This window comes from Somniosus microcephalus, unplaced genomic scaffold, assembly GCF_052327205.1.
Source record: "Somniosus microcephalus isolate GS21.2 unplaced genomic scaffold, FLI_Smic_1.0 unresolved_chr5, whole genome shotgun sequence".
Taxonomy (NCBI): Eukaryota; Metazoa; Chordata; class Chondrichthyes; order Squaliformes; family Somniosidae; genus Somniosus; species Somniosus microcephalus.
In genome coordinates this window covers 42,194,374-42,211,271 of record NW_028225183.1, presented here as the reverse complement: position 1 = coordinate 42,211,271, position 16,898 = coordinate 42,194,374, and the positions used below count along the sequence as shown (strand labels likewise).

Here is a 16,898-nt window from a genome sequence, read left to right as displayed (position 1 = left end):
CTTCTATGCTTTTCTCACACACAGAGGCATGAAGTCAGAGAGAAGCCGTCGGGGAAGTGAAAACTGAACATCATAATATCCACGACATTGTCCAGGAAATGGTTATGCAGTGCTTGAGACAAAGCAGCAAACACACACAAAATACCCGTATGTGCTCTCTTTGTGTGGGTATGTCTCAGATATCCATCTCAGTGTCATGCATTCATGGAGGCTGGCAGCACGGTGGGAGGCCATTCGGCCAATCGTGCCTGTGCTGTCTCTTTGAAAGAGCAGTCGTGCTTTCTCCCGCTGTTATCTCATTTTCTCTCTCCCTCCTCAGTGCCCCACACAACAGGCAAACAGAAGGAGAACACTCTACTAACGAGGAACTGGTGCAGGGAGTTGTTATAAATTTCGTCATGTTCATATTTTAAAATTATTTTCGTTCATTTTGTTCTATTCAACTTTTCCCAGGATCTTTTTGAGGAGCTGCCCAAAGGTTTAAAATTGGGGATGTTAAAAATTCTCCCCGTCGGGGAATTGAACCCCGGTCTCCCGCGTGACAGGCGGGGATACTCACCACTATACTAACGAGGAACTGAAAGGTGCCGAATCTATCAGAGCAAAAATCGACCTGTGAACAGAGGGACAGAGGCAGAAGGGACAGAAATAAGAACAGAAGGAATAGGAGCAGGAGTGGGCCATTCGGCCCCTCGAGCCTGCCCCGCCATTCAATAAGATCATGGCTGCTCAGATCTTCTATTCAACGCCACTTTCCTGCCCGCTCCCCATAACCCTTGACTCCACTGCAGCTCAAATATATGTCTATCTCCACCTTGAATATATTCAGTGGCTCCGCCTCCACAGCTCTCTGGGGTAGAGGATTCCAAAGATTCACGACATTCTCAGAGAACAAATTCCTCCTCATCTCCGTTTTAAATGGGCGACCGGATATCCTGGAGCTTTGCCCCCTAGTTGTAGATTCCCCCAGGAGGGGAAACATCCTCCCTGCATCTATCCTGTCAAGCACCCTCAGAATCCTATACAGAGAGAGACAGGGACAAAGAGGGAGACAAAGATAGACATACAGAGCGAGACAGTCAGTTTGACGTCTTGCAGAGTGGTCCGAGGGATAAGGAACTTCAGTTATGTTGAGAGTTTGTGATTGTTTTCCTCAGACGGTTAAGAGGAAATTTAATAAGAGGCTTTCAAAATTACAAGGGGATTTGATTGAGGTAATAAGGAGAAACGCTTGCCAGTGGCAGGTATGACGGTAACCAGAGGAGACCAATTGAAGATAGCAGAATCAGTATGGGGAGAATTGTATTACGCAGCAAGGGCTCAGGCCTACTGAATATCTTACTGCTTAGAAATGTTATCACGGCCCAACTCTCTCTCACTAAAGTCTTGCACACGTTGCTAACTTTCAAATGTTGCATTCTTCAAACTGGCGTTGAGTTGATTGATAGCCGTGCTGTGATAAGCTATGTTTGTTAGGGGGGTGCAGCCTGCAAGAAAATACATGGAAGTTTGATAATAACAGTGACTGTTCTGACACTGTCAGCTGCAGTTAAATGTGGGCATGTACACGTTTAAATTGTCTCGTCCCAAATGTAATTTCCTGCTGACTTTGAAACAGCAGGCATTTTACAAAAGGCAAGGAAGTGCATTGTGTACCTGTTGAGGCAGCAGCAGTGTTGAAATTGCAAAGGTTGATCAGGAGCAGACATTGCTTCGCGCCGGTCCATTGATTGGAGGCATTTCAAACAGCCGCAAAACGCACTGTTCCCTAACCGAGAATCGAACCCGGACCGCGGCGGTGAAAGCGCCGAATCCTAACCACTAGACCACCAGGGAAGCTGCAAGAAGCTGCCTGCCAGCAAGCAGAGCAACGCAGACTTTCCTCCTTGCTGCTTTGAAATTCAGATCACTTTCACGCCAGGCAAACTTTTCGTACAAGATGACATCTTTTAGACGAGAACACAAAGGACATGTTCACTAAGCCACAGCATCAAGTGCGGGAAGGGGTCCATTTGCCATATATTTCCTTCTATGCTTTTCTCAGAGACAGAGGCATAAAGTCAGAGCGAAGCCGTCGGGGAAGTGAAAACTGAACATCATAATATCCACGACATTGTCCAGGAAATGGTTATGCAGTGCTTGAGACAAAGCAGCAAACACACACAAAATACCCGTATGTGCTCTCTTTGTGTGGGTATGTCTCAGATATCCATCTCAGTGTCATGCATTCATGGAGGCTGGCAGCACGGTGGGAGGCCATTCGGCCAATCGTGCCTGTGCTGTCTCTTTGAAAGAGCAGTCGTGCTTTCTCCCGCTGTTATCTCATTTTCTCTCTCCCTCCTCAGTGCCCCACACAACAGGCAAACAGAAGGAGAACACTCTACTAACGAGGAACTGGTGCAGGGAGTTGTTATAAATTTCGTCATGTTCATATTTTAAAATTATTTTCGTTCATTTTGTTCTATTCAACTTTTCCCAGGGTCTTTTTAAGGAGCTGCCCAAAGGTTTAAAATTGGGGATGTTAAAAATTCTCCCCGTCGGGGAATTGAACCCCGGTCTCCCGCGTGACAGGCGGGGATACTCACCACTATACTAACGAGGAACTGAAAGGTGCCGCATCTGTCAGAGCAAAAATCGACCTGTGAACAGAGGGACAGAGGCAGAAGGGACAGAAATAAGAACAGAAGGAATAGGAGCAGGAGTGTGCCATTCGGCCCCTCGAGCCTGCCCCGCCATTCAATAAGATCATGGCTGATCAGATCTTGTACTCAACGCCACTTTCCTGCCCGCTCCCCATAACCCTTGACTCCACTGCAGCTCAAATATATGTCTATCTCCACCTTGAATATATTCAGTGGCTCCGCCTCCACAGCTCTCTGGGGTAGAGGATTCCAAAGATTCACGACATTCTGAGAGAACAAATTCCTCCTCATCTCCGTTTTAAATGGGCGACCGGATATCCTGGAGCTTTGCCCCCTAGTTGTAGATTCCCCCAGGAGGGGAAACATCCTCCCTGCATCTATCCTGTCAAGCACCCTCAGAATCCTATACAGAGAGAGACAGGGACAAAGAGGGAGACAAAGATAGACATACAGAGCGAGACAGTCAGTTTGACGTCTTGCAGAGTGGTCCGAGGGATAAGGAACTTCAGTTATGTTGAGAGTTTGTGATTGTTTTCCTCAGACGGTTAAGAGGAAATTTAATAAGAAAGAGGCTTTCAAAATTACAAGGGGATTTGATTGAGGTAATAAGGAGAAACGCTTGCCAGTGGCAGGTATGACGGTAACCAGAGGAGACCAATTGAAGATAGCAGAATCAGTATGGGGAGAATTGTATTACGCAGCAAGGGCTCAGGCCTACTGAATATCTTACTGCTTAGAAATGTTATCACGGCCCAACTCTCTCTCACTAAAGTCTTGCACACGTTGCTAACTTTCAAATGTTGCATTCTTCAAACTGGCGTTGAGTTGATTGATAGCCGTGCTGTGATAAGCTAAGTTTGTTAGGGGGGTGCAGCCTGCAAGAAAATACATGGAAGTTTGATAATAACCGTGACTGTTCTGACACTGTCAGCTGCAGTTAAATGTGGGCATGTACACGTTTAATTGTCTCGTCCCAAATGTAATTTCCTGCTGACTTTGAAACAGCAGGCATTTTACAAAAGGCAAGGAAGTGCATTGTGTACCTGTTGAGGCAGCAGCAGTGTTGAAATTGCAAAGGTTGATCAGGAGCAGGCATTGCTTCGAGCGGGTGCATTGATTGGAGACATTTCAAACAGCCTCAAAACGCACTGTTCCCTAATCGAGAATCGAACCCGGGCCGCGGCAGTAAAAGCGCCGAATCTTAACCACGAGACCACCAGGGAAGCTGCAAAAAGCTGCCTGCCAGCAAGCAGAGCAACGCAGACTTTCCTCCTTGCTGCTTTGAAATTCAGATCACTTTCACGCCAGGCAAACTTTTCGTACAAGATGACATCTTTTAGACGAGAACACAAAGGACATGTTCACTAAGCCACAGCATCAAGTGCGGGAAGGGGTCCATTTGCCATATATTACCTTCTATGCTTTTCTCAGAGACAGAGGCATAAAGTCAGAGAGAAGCCGTCGGGGAAGTGAAAACTGAACATCATAATATCCACGACATTGTCCAGGAAATGGTTATGCAGTGCTTGAGACAAAGCAGCAAACACACACAAAATACCCGTATGTGCTCTCTTTGTGTGGGTATGTCTCAGATATCCATCTCAGTGTCATGCATTCATGGAGGCTGGCAGCACGGTGGGAGGCCATTCGGCCAATCGTGCCTGTGCTGTCTCTTTGAAAGAGCAGTCGTGCTTTCTCCCGCTGTTATCTCATTTTCTCTCTCCCTCCTCAGTGCCCCACACAACAGGCAAACAGAAGGAGAACACTCTACTAACGAGGAACTGGTGCAGGGAGTTGTTATAAATTTCGTCATGTTCATATTTTAAAATTATTTTCGTTCATTTTGTTCTATTCAACTTTTCCCAGGGTCTTTTTGAGGAGCTGCCCAAAGGTTTAAAATTGGGGATGTTAAAAATTCTCCCCGTCGGGGAATTGAACCCCGGTCTCCCGCGTGACAGGCGGGGATACTCACCACTATACTAACGAGGAACTGAAAGGTGCCGAATCTGTCAGAGCAAAAATCGACCTGTGAACAGAGGGACAGAGGCAGAAGGGACAGAAATAAGAACAGAAGGAATAGGAGCAGGAGTGGGCCATTCGGCCCCTCGAGCCTGCCCCGCCATTCAATAAGATCATGGCTGATCAGATCTTGTACTCAACGCCACTTTCCTGCCCGCTCCCCATAACCCTTGACTCCACTGCAGCTCAAATATATGTCTATCTCCACCTTGAATATATTCAGTGGCTCCGCCTCCACAGCTCTCTGGGGTAGAGGATTCCAAAGATTCACGACATTCTCAGAGAACAAATTCCTCCTCATCTCCGTTTTAAATGGGCGACCGGATATCCTGGAGCTTTGCCCCCTAGTTGTAGATTCCCCCAGGAGGGGAAACATCCTCCCTGCATCTATCCTGTCAAGCACCCTCAGAATCCTATACAGAGAGAGACAGGGACAAAGAGGGAGACAAAGATAGATATACAGAGCGAGACAGTCAGTTTGACGTCTTGCAGAGTGGTCCGAGGGATAAGGAACTTCAGTTATGTTGAGAGTTTGTGATTGTTTTCCTCAGACGGTTAAGAGGAAATTTAATAAGAGGCTTTCAAAATTACAAGGGGATTTGATTGAGGTAATAAGGAGAAACGCTTGCCAGTGGCAGGTATGACGGTAACCAGAGGAGACCAATTGAAGATAGCAGAATCAGTATGGGGAGAATTGTATTACGCAGCAAGGGCTCAGGCCTACTGAATATCTTACTGCTTAGAAATGTTATCACGGCCCAACTCTCTCTCACTAAAGTCTTGCACACGTTGCTAACTTTCAAATGTTGCATTCTTCAAACTGGCGTTGAGTTGATTGATAGCCGTGCTGTGATAAGCTAAGTTTGTTAGGGGGGTGCAGCCTGCAAGAAAATACATGGAAGTTTGACAATAACCGTGAGTGTTCTGACACTGTCAGCTGCAGTTAAATGTGTGCATGTACACGTTTAAATTGTCTCGTCCCAAATGTAATTTCCTGCTGACTTTGAAACAGCAGGCATTTTACAAAAGGCAAGGAAGTGCATTGTGTACCTGTTGAGGCAGCAGCAGTGTTGAAATTGCAAAGGTTGATCAGGAGCAGGCATTGCTTCGCGCGGGTGCATTGATTGGAGGCATTTCAAACAGCCTCAAAACGCACTGTTCCCTAATCGGGAATCGAACCCGGGCCGCGGCAGTAAAAGCGCCGAATCTTAACCACTAGACCACCAGGGAAGCTGCAAAAAGCTGCCTGCCAGCAAGCAGAGCAACGCAGACTTTCCTCCTTGCTGCTTTGAAATTCAGATCACTTTCACGCCAGGCAAACTTTTCGTACAAGATGACATCTTTTAGACGAGAACACAAAGGACATGTTCACTAAGCCACAGCATCAAGTGCGGGAAGGGGTCCATTTGCCATATATTACCTTCTATGCTTTTCTCAGAGACAGAGGCATAAAGTCAGAGAGAAGCCGTCGGGGAAGTGAAAACTGAACATAATAATATCCACGACATTGTCCAGGAAATGGTTATGCAGTGCTTGAGACAAAGCAGCAAACACACACAAAATACCCGTATCTGCTCTCTTTGTGTGGGTATGTCTCAGATATCCATCTCAGTGTCATGCATTCATGGAGGCTGGCAGCACGGTGGGAGGCCATTCGGCCAATCGTGCCTGTGCTGTCTCTTTGAAAGAGCAGTCGTGCTTTCTCCCGCTGTTATCTCATTTTCTCTCTCCCTCCTCAGTGCCCCACACAACAGGCAAACAGAAGGAGAACACTCTACTAACGAGGAACTGGTGCAGGGAGTTGTTATAAATTTCGTCATGTACATATTTTAAAATTATTTTCGTTCATTTTGTTCTATTCAACTTTTCCCAGGGTCTCTTTAAGGAGCTGCCCAAAGGTTTAAAATTTGGGATGTTAAAAATTCTCCCCGTCGGGGAATTGAACCCCGGTCTCCCGCGTGACAGGCGGGGATACTCACCACTATACTAACGAGGAACTGAAAGGTGCCGAATCTGTCAGAGCAAAAATCGACCTGTGAACAGAGGGACAGAGGCAGAAGGGACAGAAATAAGAACAGAAGGAATAGGAGCAGGAGTGGGCCATTCGGCCCCCCGAGCCTGCCCCGCCATTCAATAAGATCATGGCTGATCAGATCTTGTACTCAACGCCACTTTCCTGCCCGCTCCCCATAACCCTTGACTCCACTGCAGCTCAAATATATGTCTATCTCCACCTTGAATATATTCAGTGGCTCCGCCTCCACAGCTCTCTGGGGTAGAGGATTCCAAAGATTCACGACATTCTCAGAGAACAAATTCCTCCTCATCTCCGTTTTAAATGGGCAACCGGATATCCTGGAGCTTTGCCCCCTAGTTGTAGATTCCCCCAGGAGGGGAAACATCCTCCCTGCATCTATCCTGTCAAGCACCCTCAGAATCCTATACAGAGAGAGACAGGGACAAAGAGGGAGACAAAGATAGACATACAGAGCGAGACAGTCAGTTTGACGTCTTGCAGAGTGGTCCGAGGGATAAGGAACTTCAGTTATGTTGAGAGTTTGTGATTGTTTTCCTCAGACGGTTAAGAGGAAATTTAATAAGAGGCTTTCAAAATTACAAGGGATTTGATTGAGGTAATAAGGAGAAACGCTTGCCAGTGGCAGGTATGACGGTAACCAGAGGAGACCAATTGAAGATAGCAGAATCAGTATGGGGAGAATTGTATTACGCAGCAAGGGCTCAGGCCTACTGAATATCTTACTGCTTAGAAATGTTATCACGGCCCAACTCTCTCTCACTAAAGTCTTGCACACGTTGCTAACTTTCAAATGTTGCATTCTTCAAACTGGCGTTGAGTTGATTGATAGCCGTGCTGTGATAAGCTAAGTTTGTTAGGGGGTGCAGCCTGCAAGAAAATACATGGAAGTTTGATAATAACCGTGACTGTTCTGACACTGTCAGCTGCAGTTAAATGTGGGCATGTACACGTTTAAATTGTCTCGTCCCAAATGTAATTTCCTGCTGACTTTGAAACAGCAGGCATTTTACAAAAGGCAAGGAAGTGCATTGTGCACCTGTTGAGGCAGCAGCAGTGTTGAAATTGCAAAGGTTGATCAGGAGCAGGCATTGCTTCGCGCGGGTGCATTGATTGGAGGCATTTCAAACAGCCTCAAAACGCACTGTTCCCTAATCGGGAATCGAACCCGGGCCGCGGCAGTGAAAGCGCCGAATCTTAACCACTAGACCACCAGGGAAGCTGCAAAAAGCTGCCTGCCAGCAAGCAGAGCAACGCAGACTTTCCTCCTTGCTGCTTTGAAATTCAGATCACTTTCACGCCAGGCAAACTTTTCGTACAAGATGACATCTTTTAGACGAGAACACAAAGGACATGTTCACTAAGCCACAGCATCAAGTGCGGGAAGGGGTCCATTTGCCATATATTTCCTTCTATGCTTTTCTCAGAGACAGAGGCATAAAGTCAGAGAGAAGCCGTCGGGGAAGTGAAAACTGAACATCATAATATCCACGACATTGTCCAGGAAATGGTTATGCAGTGCTTGAGACAAAGCAGCAAACACACACAAAATACCCGTATGTGCTCTCTTTGTGTGGGTATGTCTCAGATATCCATCTCAGTGTCATGCATTCATGGAGGCTGGCAGCACGGTGGGAGGCCATTCGGCCAATCGTGCCTGTGCTGTCTCTTTGAAAAAGCAGTCGTGCTTTCATCCGCTGTTATCTCATTTTCTCTCTCCCTCCTCAGTGCCCCACACAACAGGCAAACAGAAGGAGAACACTCTACTAACGAGGAACTGGTGCAGGGAGTTGTTATAAATTTCGTCATGTACATATTTTAAAATTATTTTTGTTCATTTTGTTCTATTCAACTTTTCCCAGGGTCTTTTTAAGGAGCTGCCCAAAGGTTTAAAATTGGGGATGTTAAAAATTCTCCCCGTCGGGGAATTGAACCCCGGTCTCCCGCGTGACAGGCGGGGATACTCACCACTATACTAACGAGGAACTGAAAGGTGCCGAATCTGTCAGAGCAAAAATCGACCTGTGAACAGAGGGACAGAGGCAGAAGGGACAGAAATAAGAACAGAAGGAATCGGAGCAGGAGTGGGCCATTCGGCCCCTCGAGCCTGCCCCGCCATTCAATAAGATCATGGCTGATCAGATCTTGTACTCAACGCCACTTTCCTGCCCGCTCCCCATAACCCTTGACTCCACTGCAGCTCAAATATATGTCTATCTCCACCTTGAATATATTCAGTGGCTCCGCCTCCACAGCTCTCTGGGGTAGAGGATTCCAAAGATTCACGACATTCTGAGAGAACAAATTCCTCCTCATCTCCGTTTTAAATGGGCGACCGGATATCCTGGAGCTTTGCCCCCGAGTTGTAGATTCCCCCAGGAGGGGAAACATCCTCCCTGCATCTATCCTGTCAAGCACCCTCAGAATCCTATACAGAGAGAGACAGGGACAAAGAGGGAGACAAAGATAGACATACAGAGCGAGACAGTCAGTTTGACGTCTTGCAGAGTGGTCCGAGGGATAAGGAACTTTAGTTATGTTGAGAGTTTGTGATTGTTTTCCTCAGACGGTTAAGAGGAAATTTAATAAGAGGCTTTCAAAATTACAAGGGGATTTGATTGAGGTAATAAGGAGAAACGCTTGCCAGTGGCAGGTATGACGGTAACCAGAGGAGACCAATTGAAGATAGCAGAATCAGTATGGGGAGAATTGTATTACGCAGCAAGGGCTCAGGCCTACTGAATATCTTACTGCTTAGAAATGTTATCACGGCCCAACTCTCTCTCACTAAAGTCTTGCACACGTTGCTAACTTTCAAATGTTGCATTCTTCAAACTGGCGTTGAGTTGATTGATAGCCGTGCTGTGATAAGCTAAGTTTGTTAGGGGGGTGCAGCCTGCAAGAAAATACATGGAAGTTTGATAATAACCGTGACTGTTCTGACACTGTCAGCTGCAGTTAAATGTGGGCATGTACACGTTTAAATTGTCTCGTCCCAAATGTAATTTCCTGCTGACTTTGAAACAGCAGGCATTTTACAAAAGGCAAGGAAGTGCATTGTGCACCTGTTGAGGCAGCAGCAGTGTTGAAATTGCAAAGGTTGATCAGGAGCAGGCATTGCTTCGCGCGGGTGCATTGATTGGAGGCATTTCAAACAGCCTCAAAAAACGCACTGTTCCCTAATCGGGAATCGAACCCGGGCCGCGGCAGTAAAAGCGCCGAATCTTAACCACTAGACCACCAGGGAAGCTGCAAAAAGCTGCAAGAAGCTGCCTGCCAGCAAGCAGAGCAACGCAGACTTTCCTCCTTGCTGCTTTGAAATTCAGATCACTTTCACGCCAGGCAAACTTTTCGTACAAGATGACATCTTTTAGACGAGAACACAAAGGACATGTTCACTAAGCCACAGCATCAAGTGCGGGAAGGGGTCCATTTGCCATATATTTCCTTCTATGCTTTTCTCAGAGACAGAGGCATAAAGTCAGAGAGAAGCCGTCGGGGAAGTGAAAACTGAACATCATAATATCCACGACATTGTCCAGGAAATGGTTATGCAGTGCTTGAGACAAAGCAGCAAACACACACAAAATACCCGTATGTGCTCTCTTTGTGTGGGTATGTCTCAGATATCCATCTCAGTGTCATGCATTCATGGAGGCTGGCAGCACGGTGGGAGGACATTCGGCCAATCGTGCCTGTGCTGTCTCTTTGAAAGAGCAGTCGTGCTTTCATCCGCTGTTATCTCATTTTCTCTCTCCCTCCTCAGTGCCCCACACAACAGGCAAACAGAAGGAGAACACTCTACTAACGAGGAACTGGTGCAGGGAGTTGTTATAAATTTCGTCATGTACATATTTTAAAATTATTTTTGTTCATTTTTTTCTATTCAACTTTTCCCAGGGTCTTTTTAAGGAGCTGCCCAAAGGTTTAAAATTGGGGATGTTAAAAATTCTCCCCGTCGGGGAATTGAACCCCGGTCTCCCGCGTGACAGGCGGGGATACTCACCACTATACTAACGAGGAACTGAAAGGTGCCGAACCTGTCAGAGCAAAAATCGACCTGTGGACAGAGGGACAGAGGCTGAAGGGACAGAAATAAGAATAAGAACAGAAGGAATAGGAGCAGGAGTGGGCCATTCGGCCCCTCGAGCCTGCCCCGCCATTCAATAAGATCATGGCTGATCAGTTCTTCTACTCAACGCCACTTTCCTGCCCGCTCCCCATAACCCTTGACTCCACTGTAGCTCAAATATATGTCTGTCTCCACCTTGAATATATTCAATGACTCCGCCTCCACAGCTCTCTGGGGTAGAGGATTCCAAAGATTCACGACATTCTGAGAGAAGAAATTCCTCCTCATCTCCGTTTTAAATGGGCGACCGGATATCCTGAAGCTTTGCCCCCTAGTTGTAGATTCCCCCAGGAGGGGAAACATCCTCCCTGCATCTATCCTGTCAAGCACCCTCAGAATCCTATACATAGAGAGACAGGGACAAAGAGGGAGACAAAGATAGACATACAGAGCGAGACACTCAGTTTGACGTCTTGCAGAGTGGTCCGAGGGATAAGGAACTTTAACTATGTTGAGAGTTTGTGATTGTTTTCTTCAGACGGTTAAGGGGAAATTTAATAAGAGGCTTTCAAAATTACAAGGGGATTTGTTTGAGGTAATAAGGAGAAACGCTTGCCAGTGGCAGGTATGACGGTAACCAGAGGAGACCAATTGAAGATAACAGAATCAGTATGGGGAGAATTGTATTACGCAGCAAGGGCTCAGGCCTACTGAATATCTTACTGCTTAGAAATGTTATCACGGCCCAACTCTCTCTCACTAAAGTCTTGCACACGTTGCTAACTTTCAAATGTTGCATTCTTCACACTGGCGTTGAGTTGATTGATAGCCGTGCTGTGATAAGCTAAGTTTGTTAGGGGGGTGCAGCCTACAAGAAAATACATGGAAGCTTGATAATAACCGTGACTGTTCTGACACTGTCAGCTGCAGTTAAATGTGGACATGTACACGTTTAAATTGTCTCGTTCCAAATGTAATTTCCTGCTGACTTTGAAACAGCCGGCATTTTACAGAAGGCAAGGAAGTGCATTGTGTACCTGTTGAGGCAGCAGCAGTGTTGAAATTGCAAAGGTTGATCAGGAGCAGGCATTGCTTCGCGCGGGTGCATTGATTGGAGGCATTTCAGCAGCCTCAAAACGCACTGTTCCCTGACCGGGAATCGAACCCGGACCGTGGTGGTGAAAGCGCTGATTCTTAACCACTAGACCACCAGGTAAGCTGCATAAAGCTGCATGCCAGCAAGCAGAGCAACGCAGACTTTCCTCCTTGCTGCTTTGAAATTCAGATCACTTTCACGCCAGGCAAACTTTTCGTACAAGATGACATCTTTTAGACGAGAACACAAAGGACATGTTCACTAAACCACAGCATCAAGTGCGGGAAGGCGTCCATTTGCCATATATTTCCTTCTATGCTTTTCTCAGAGACAGAGGCATAAAGTCAGAGAGAAGCCGTCGGGGAAGTGAAAACTGAACATCATAATATCCACGACATTGTCGAGGAAATGGTTATGCAGTGCTTGAGACAAAGCAGCAAACACACACAAAATACCCGTATGTGCTCTCTTTGTGTGGGTATGTCTCAGATATCCACCTCAGTGTCATGCATTCATGGAGGCTGGCAGCACGGTGGGAGGCCATTCGGCCAATCGTGCCTGTGCTGTCTCTTTGAAAGAGCAGTCGTGCTTTCTCCCGCTGTTATCTCATTTTCTCTCTCCCTCCTCAGTGCCCCACACAACAGGCAAACAGAAGGAGAACACTCTACTAACGAGGAACTGGTGCAGGGAGTTGTTATACATTTCGTCATGTACATATTTTAAAATTATTTTCGTTCATTTTGTTCTATTCAACTTTTCCCAGGGTCTTTTTAAGGAGCTGCCCAAAGGTTTAAAATTGGGGATGTTAAAAATTCTCCCCGTCGGGGAATTGAACCCCGGTCTCCCGCGTGACAGGCGGGGATACTCACCACTATACTAACGAGGAACTGAAAGGTGCCGAACCTGTCAGAGCAAAAATCGACCGGATATCCTGAAGCTTTGCCCCCTAGTTGTAGATTCCCCCAGGAGGGGAAACATCCTCCCTGCATCTATCCTGTCAAGCACCCTCGGAATCCTATACAGAGAGAGATCAGGACAAAGAGGGTGACAAAGATAGACATACAGAGCGAGACACTCAGTTTGACGTCTTGCAGAGTGGTCCGAGGGATAAGGGACTTCAGTTATGTTGAGAGTCTGGGATTGTTTTCCTCCGACGGTTAGGAGGAAATTTAATATGGGGGAATTGTTATACAGTTCTTCTTATGCCAGTACATATTTTAAATTATTTTAGTTCATTTTGTCCTGTTCAACTTCTCCCAGGAGCATTTTAAGGAGCTGCCCAAAGGATTAAATTTGGGGGATGAACCCCTGTCTCCACATTACAGGCAGGGATACTCACCGTTATACTAACGAGGAACTAAAACATACCGAATCTGTCAGAGCAAAAATCGACCTGTGAACAGAGGGACAAAGAGGCAGAAGGGACAGAGATAAGAATAAGAACAGAAGAAATTGTAGCAGGGGTGTGCCATTCGGCCCCTCGAGCCTGCCCCGCCATTCAATAAGATCATGGCTGATCAGATCTTCGAATCAACGCCACTTTTCCGCCCACTCCACATAACCCGTGACTCCACTGTATCTCAAGCATATGTCTGTCTCCGCCTTGATTATATTCAATGACTCAGCCTGCACAGCTCTCTGGGGTAGTGGATTCCAAAGTTTCACTACACTCTGAGAGAAGAAATTCCTCCTCATCTCTGTTTTAATTGGGCGACCACTGATTCTGAGCTCTGCCCCCAAGTTATCGATTCCCCCAGGAGGAGAAATATCCTCCCTGCATCTATCCTGTCAAGCATCCTCAGAATCCTATACAGAGAGAGACAGGGACAAAGAGGTAGACAAAAATAGACATACAGAGCGAGACCCTCAGTTTGACGTCTTGCTGATTGGCCCGAGATTTAAGGGACTTTAGTTATGTTGAGAGTCTGGGATTGTTTTCCTCAGAAGTTAAGAGGAAATTTAATAAGAGGCCTTCAAAATTACAAGGGGATTAGATAGAGGCAATAAGGAGAAACGCTTGCCAGTGGCAGGAGTGACGGTAACCAGAGGACACCGATTGAAGATAACCAGCAAAATAATCAGTATGGGGAGAATTGGCTTACGCAGCAAGGGCTCAGGCGTAATGTTTTTCTTACTGCTCAGGATAAGTTATCATGACAGGCGGGGATACTCACCACTATGCTAGCGAGGAACTGAAAGATGCAGAATCTGTCAGAGCAATAATCGACCTGGGAACAGAGGGACAAAGTGGCAGAAGGGACAGAAATAAAAATAAGTACAGAAGAAATTGGAGCAGGAGTATGCCATTCGGACACTCCAGCATGCCCCGCTATTCAATAAGATCATGGCTGATCAGATCTTCGGCTCAACGTCCGCACCCCATAACCCTTGACTCCCTCAACATTGGCTAACAAGGGAAATTAATGATAGCATAAGTTCCAAGGAGAGGACATATCAATTGGACAGATAAAGCAGCAAACAAAAGAACATAAGAAATAGGAGCAGGAGTAGGCTAATCGGCCCCTCGAGCCTGCTCCAGCATTCAATAGATCATGGCTGATCTGATCCTAACCTCAAATCTACTGTTACTCTACATCCCTCCCGAACCCATGTGATCTCCTGGGAGAGGCGAAAAACCTGATAAAAAAACCCAATGGCCAATTTGGGAGATAAAAATCTGGGAATTCCTCTCCGACCCATCTGGGCGATCGCAACTCGTCCCTATATTTTCTACAGTACTTACATTCTGTAAAAGTTGATTTCCACCCCAGCCAGGAACAGGAATAGAACCATCTCCTGCAATCTAACACATAATTAGAACATAAGAAGTAGGAGCAGAACCAGGCTACATGGCCACTGAGCCCGCTCCTTTACCCACAGGGCCATGACCGTTCCGAACATAGACTCATGTTCAATTTCCTGCCGGCTCCCCGTAACACCTAATTCCCGTTAATTCTAAGAAACTGTCTATTTCTGTTTTAAATTTATTTAAATATGTAGCTTCCACAGCTTTCTGGGGCAGCAAATTCCACAGACCTACTACCCTCTGATTGAAGAAGTTTCTCCTCATCTCAGTTTGAAAGAGCAGCCCCTTAGTCTAAGATTATGCCCCCTAGTTCTAGTTTCAGCCATCATTGGGAACATCCTCACCACATCCACCCGATCAAGCCCCTTCACAATCTTATATATTTCAATAAGATCGCCTCTCATTCTTCTGAACTCCATTGAGTAGTGTCCCAATCTACTCAACCTCTCTCATATGACCAGCCCCTGATCCCTGGGATTAACCGAGTGAACCTTCTTTGTACTGACTCGAGAGCAAGTATGTATTTTCTTAAGTATGGACAACAAAACAGTATGCAGTATTCCAGGTGCGGGCTCACCAATACCTTGTACAACTGCAACAATAGCTCCCTGTTTTTATATTCTGTCCCCCAAGCAATAAAAACCAACATTCCATTGGCCTTCTTGATCACTTGCTACACCTGCATACTAACTTTTTGTGTTTCGTGCACCAGGACCCCCAGATCCCTTTGTATTACAGTACTTTCCAGTTTCTTGCCATTAAGATAATAACTTGCTCTATGATTTTTTTCTGCCAAAGTGCATAACCTCACACTTTCCAGGATTGTATTCCATCTGGCAAATCGCTGCCCACTAACGTAGCCTGTCTATCTCCCTTTGCAGGTTTTTTATGTCCTCCTCATTCACTACTTTCCTTCCCATCTTTGTATCATCTGCAAACTTTGATATGTTACACTCGGTCCCCTCCTCCAAATCATTAATATAGATTGCAAAGTGTTGGGGACCCAGCACTGGCCCCTGCGGGACACCAATAGTTACTGATTGCCAGTCTGAGAACGAACCATTTATCCTAACTCTCTGCTTTCTGTTAGATAGCCAATCCTGCACCCATGCCAGAATATTACCCCTAATCCCATGATTTTTTATCTTGAGTAATAATCTTTTGTGTGGCACCTTGTCAAATGCCTTTTGGAAGTCTAAATACAATACATCCACTGGTCCCCCTTTATCCACCCTGTATGTTAGTTCCTCAAAGTACACAAGCAAATTTGTCAAACATGACTTCCCCTTCATAAAACCATGCTGACTTTGTCCTATTAAATTATGTTTATCCAAATGTCCCGTTACTGTCTCCTTAATAATGGACTCTAAAATTTTACAAACCACAGATGTTAGGCTAACAGGTCTGTAGTTTTCAGCCTTCTGCCTACTACCTTTTTTAAATAAGGGTGTTGCATTAGCAGTTTTCCAATCTGCTGGGACCTTTGCTGAGTCCAGGGAGTTTTGGAAAATTATTACCAATGCATCCACAATCCCTACCGCCACTTCCCTCAAGACCCTAGGATGTAAACCATCAGGTCCACGGGATTTATCCGCCTTGAGTCCCATTATTTTACCAAGTACCACTTCCTTAGTGATTTTAATCGTATTTAGCTTCTCCTCCCCCCCCCTAGAGCCCACTGTTTGTCCAGTGTTGGGATATTCTTAGTGTCCTCCGCCGTAAAGACTGATACAAAATAATTGTTCAGCTTTTTTGCCATATCCATGTTTCCCAGCTTTAATTTCCCAGTCTCATTCTCTAAGGGACCAACATTTACTTTAGCCACCCTTTTTCTTTTTATATAACTATAGAAAATTTTGCTATCTGACGATTGGGAGCAGTTTCCCAGACTGATACCTGGGATGGCAGGAATGATGTATGAGGAGAGGTTGTGTCGACTGGGCTTTTACTCGCTGGAGTTTAGAAGAATGAGAGGGGGTCTCATTGAAACTTATAATATTCTAACAGGACTAGACAGACTAGATGCAGGAAGGATGTTCCAGATGGCCAGCGAGTCCAGACCCAGGTGTCAGAGTTTAAGGATAAGGGGTAAGCCACAGTATGGTGAACCTGTGGAATTCTCTACACCAGAAGGCAGTGGAGGCAAATTCATTAAATATGTTCAAGTAGGAGTTAGATCTATTTCTTCAGGCCAATGGGATCAAGGGATATGGGGAGAAGGCAGGGAC

General features: G+C 46.0%; 7 non-coding genes across 7 annotated transcripts; all 7 read right to left on the bottom strand.

Annotated features, from left to right (window-relative positions):
• Positions 1–504: 504 nt before the first annotated feature.
• On the bottom strand, positions 505–576 carry trnad-guc (transfer RNA aspartic acid (anticodon GUC)). Its single transcript has one exon. It is a non-coding gene; the product is annotated as a tRNA-Asp (tRNA).
• A 1,954-nt stretch (positions 577–2,530) lies between these two features.
• Positions 2,531–2,602, bottom strand: trnad-guc (transfer RNA aspartic acid (anticodon GUC)). Its single transcript has one exon. It is a non-coding gene; the product is annotated as a tRNA-Asp (tRNA).
• A 1,957-nt stretch (positions 2,603–4,559) lies between these two features.
• Positions 4,560–4,631, bottom strand: trnad-guc (transfer RNA aspartic acid (anticodon GUC)). Its single transcript has one exon. It is a non-coding gene; the product is annotated as a tRNA-Asp (tRNA).
• Positions 4,632–6,585: 1,954 nt separating this feature from the next.
• trnad-guc (transfer RNA aspartic acid (anticodon GUC)) lies at positions 6,586–6,657 on the bottom strand. The gene has a single exon. It is a non-coding gene; the product is annotated as a tRNA-Asp (tRNA).
• Positions 6,658–8,609: 1,952 nt separating this feature from the next.
• Positions 8,610–8,681, bottom strand: trnad-guc (transfer RNA aspartic acid (anticodon GUC)). Its single transcript has one exon. It is a non-coding gene; the product is annotated as a tRNA-Asp (tRNA).
• Positions 8,682–10,647: 1,966 nt separating this feature from the next.
• On the bottom strand, positions 10,648–10,719 carry trnad-guc (transfer RNA aspartic acid (anticodon GUC)). The gene has a single exon. It is a non-coding gene; the product is annotated as a tRNA-Asp (tRNA).
• Positions 10,720–12,678: 1,959 nt separating this feature from the next.
• trnad-guc (transfer RNA aspartic acid (anticodon GUC)) lies at positions 12,679–12,750 on the bottom strand. Its single transcript has one exon. It is a non-coding gene; the product is annotated as a tRNA-Asp (tRNA).
• Positions 12,751–16,898: the final 4,148 nt, after the last annotated feature.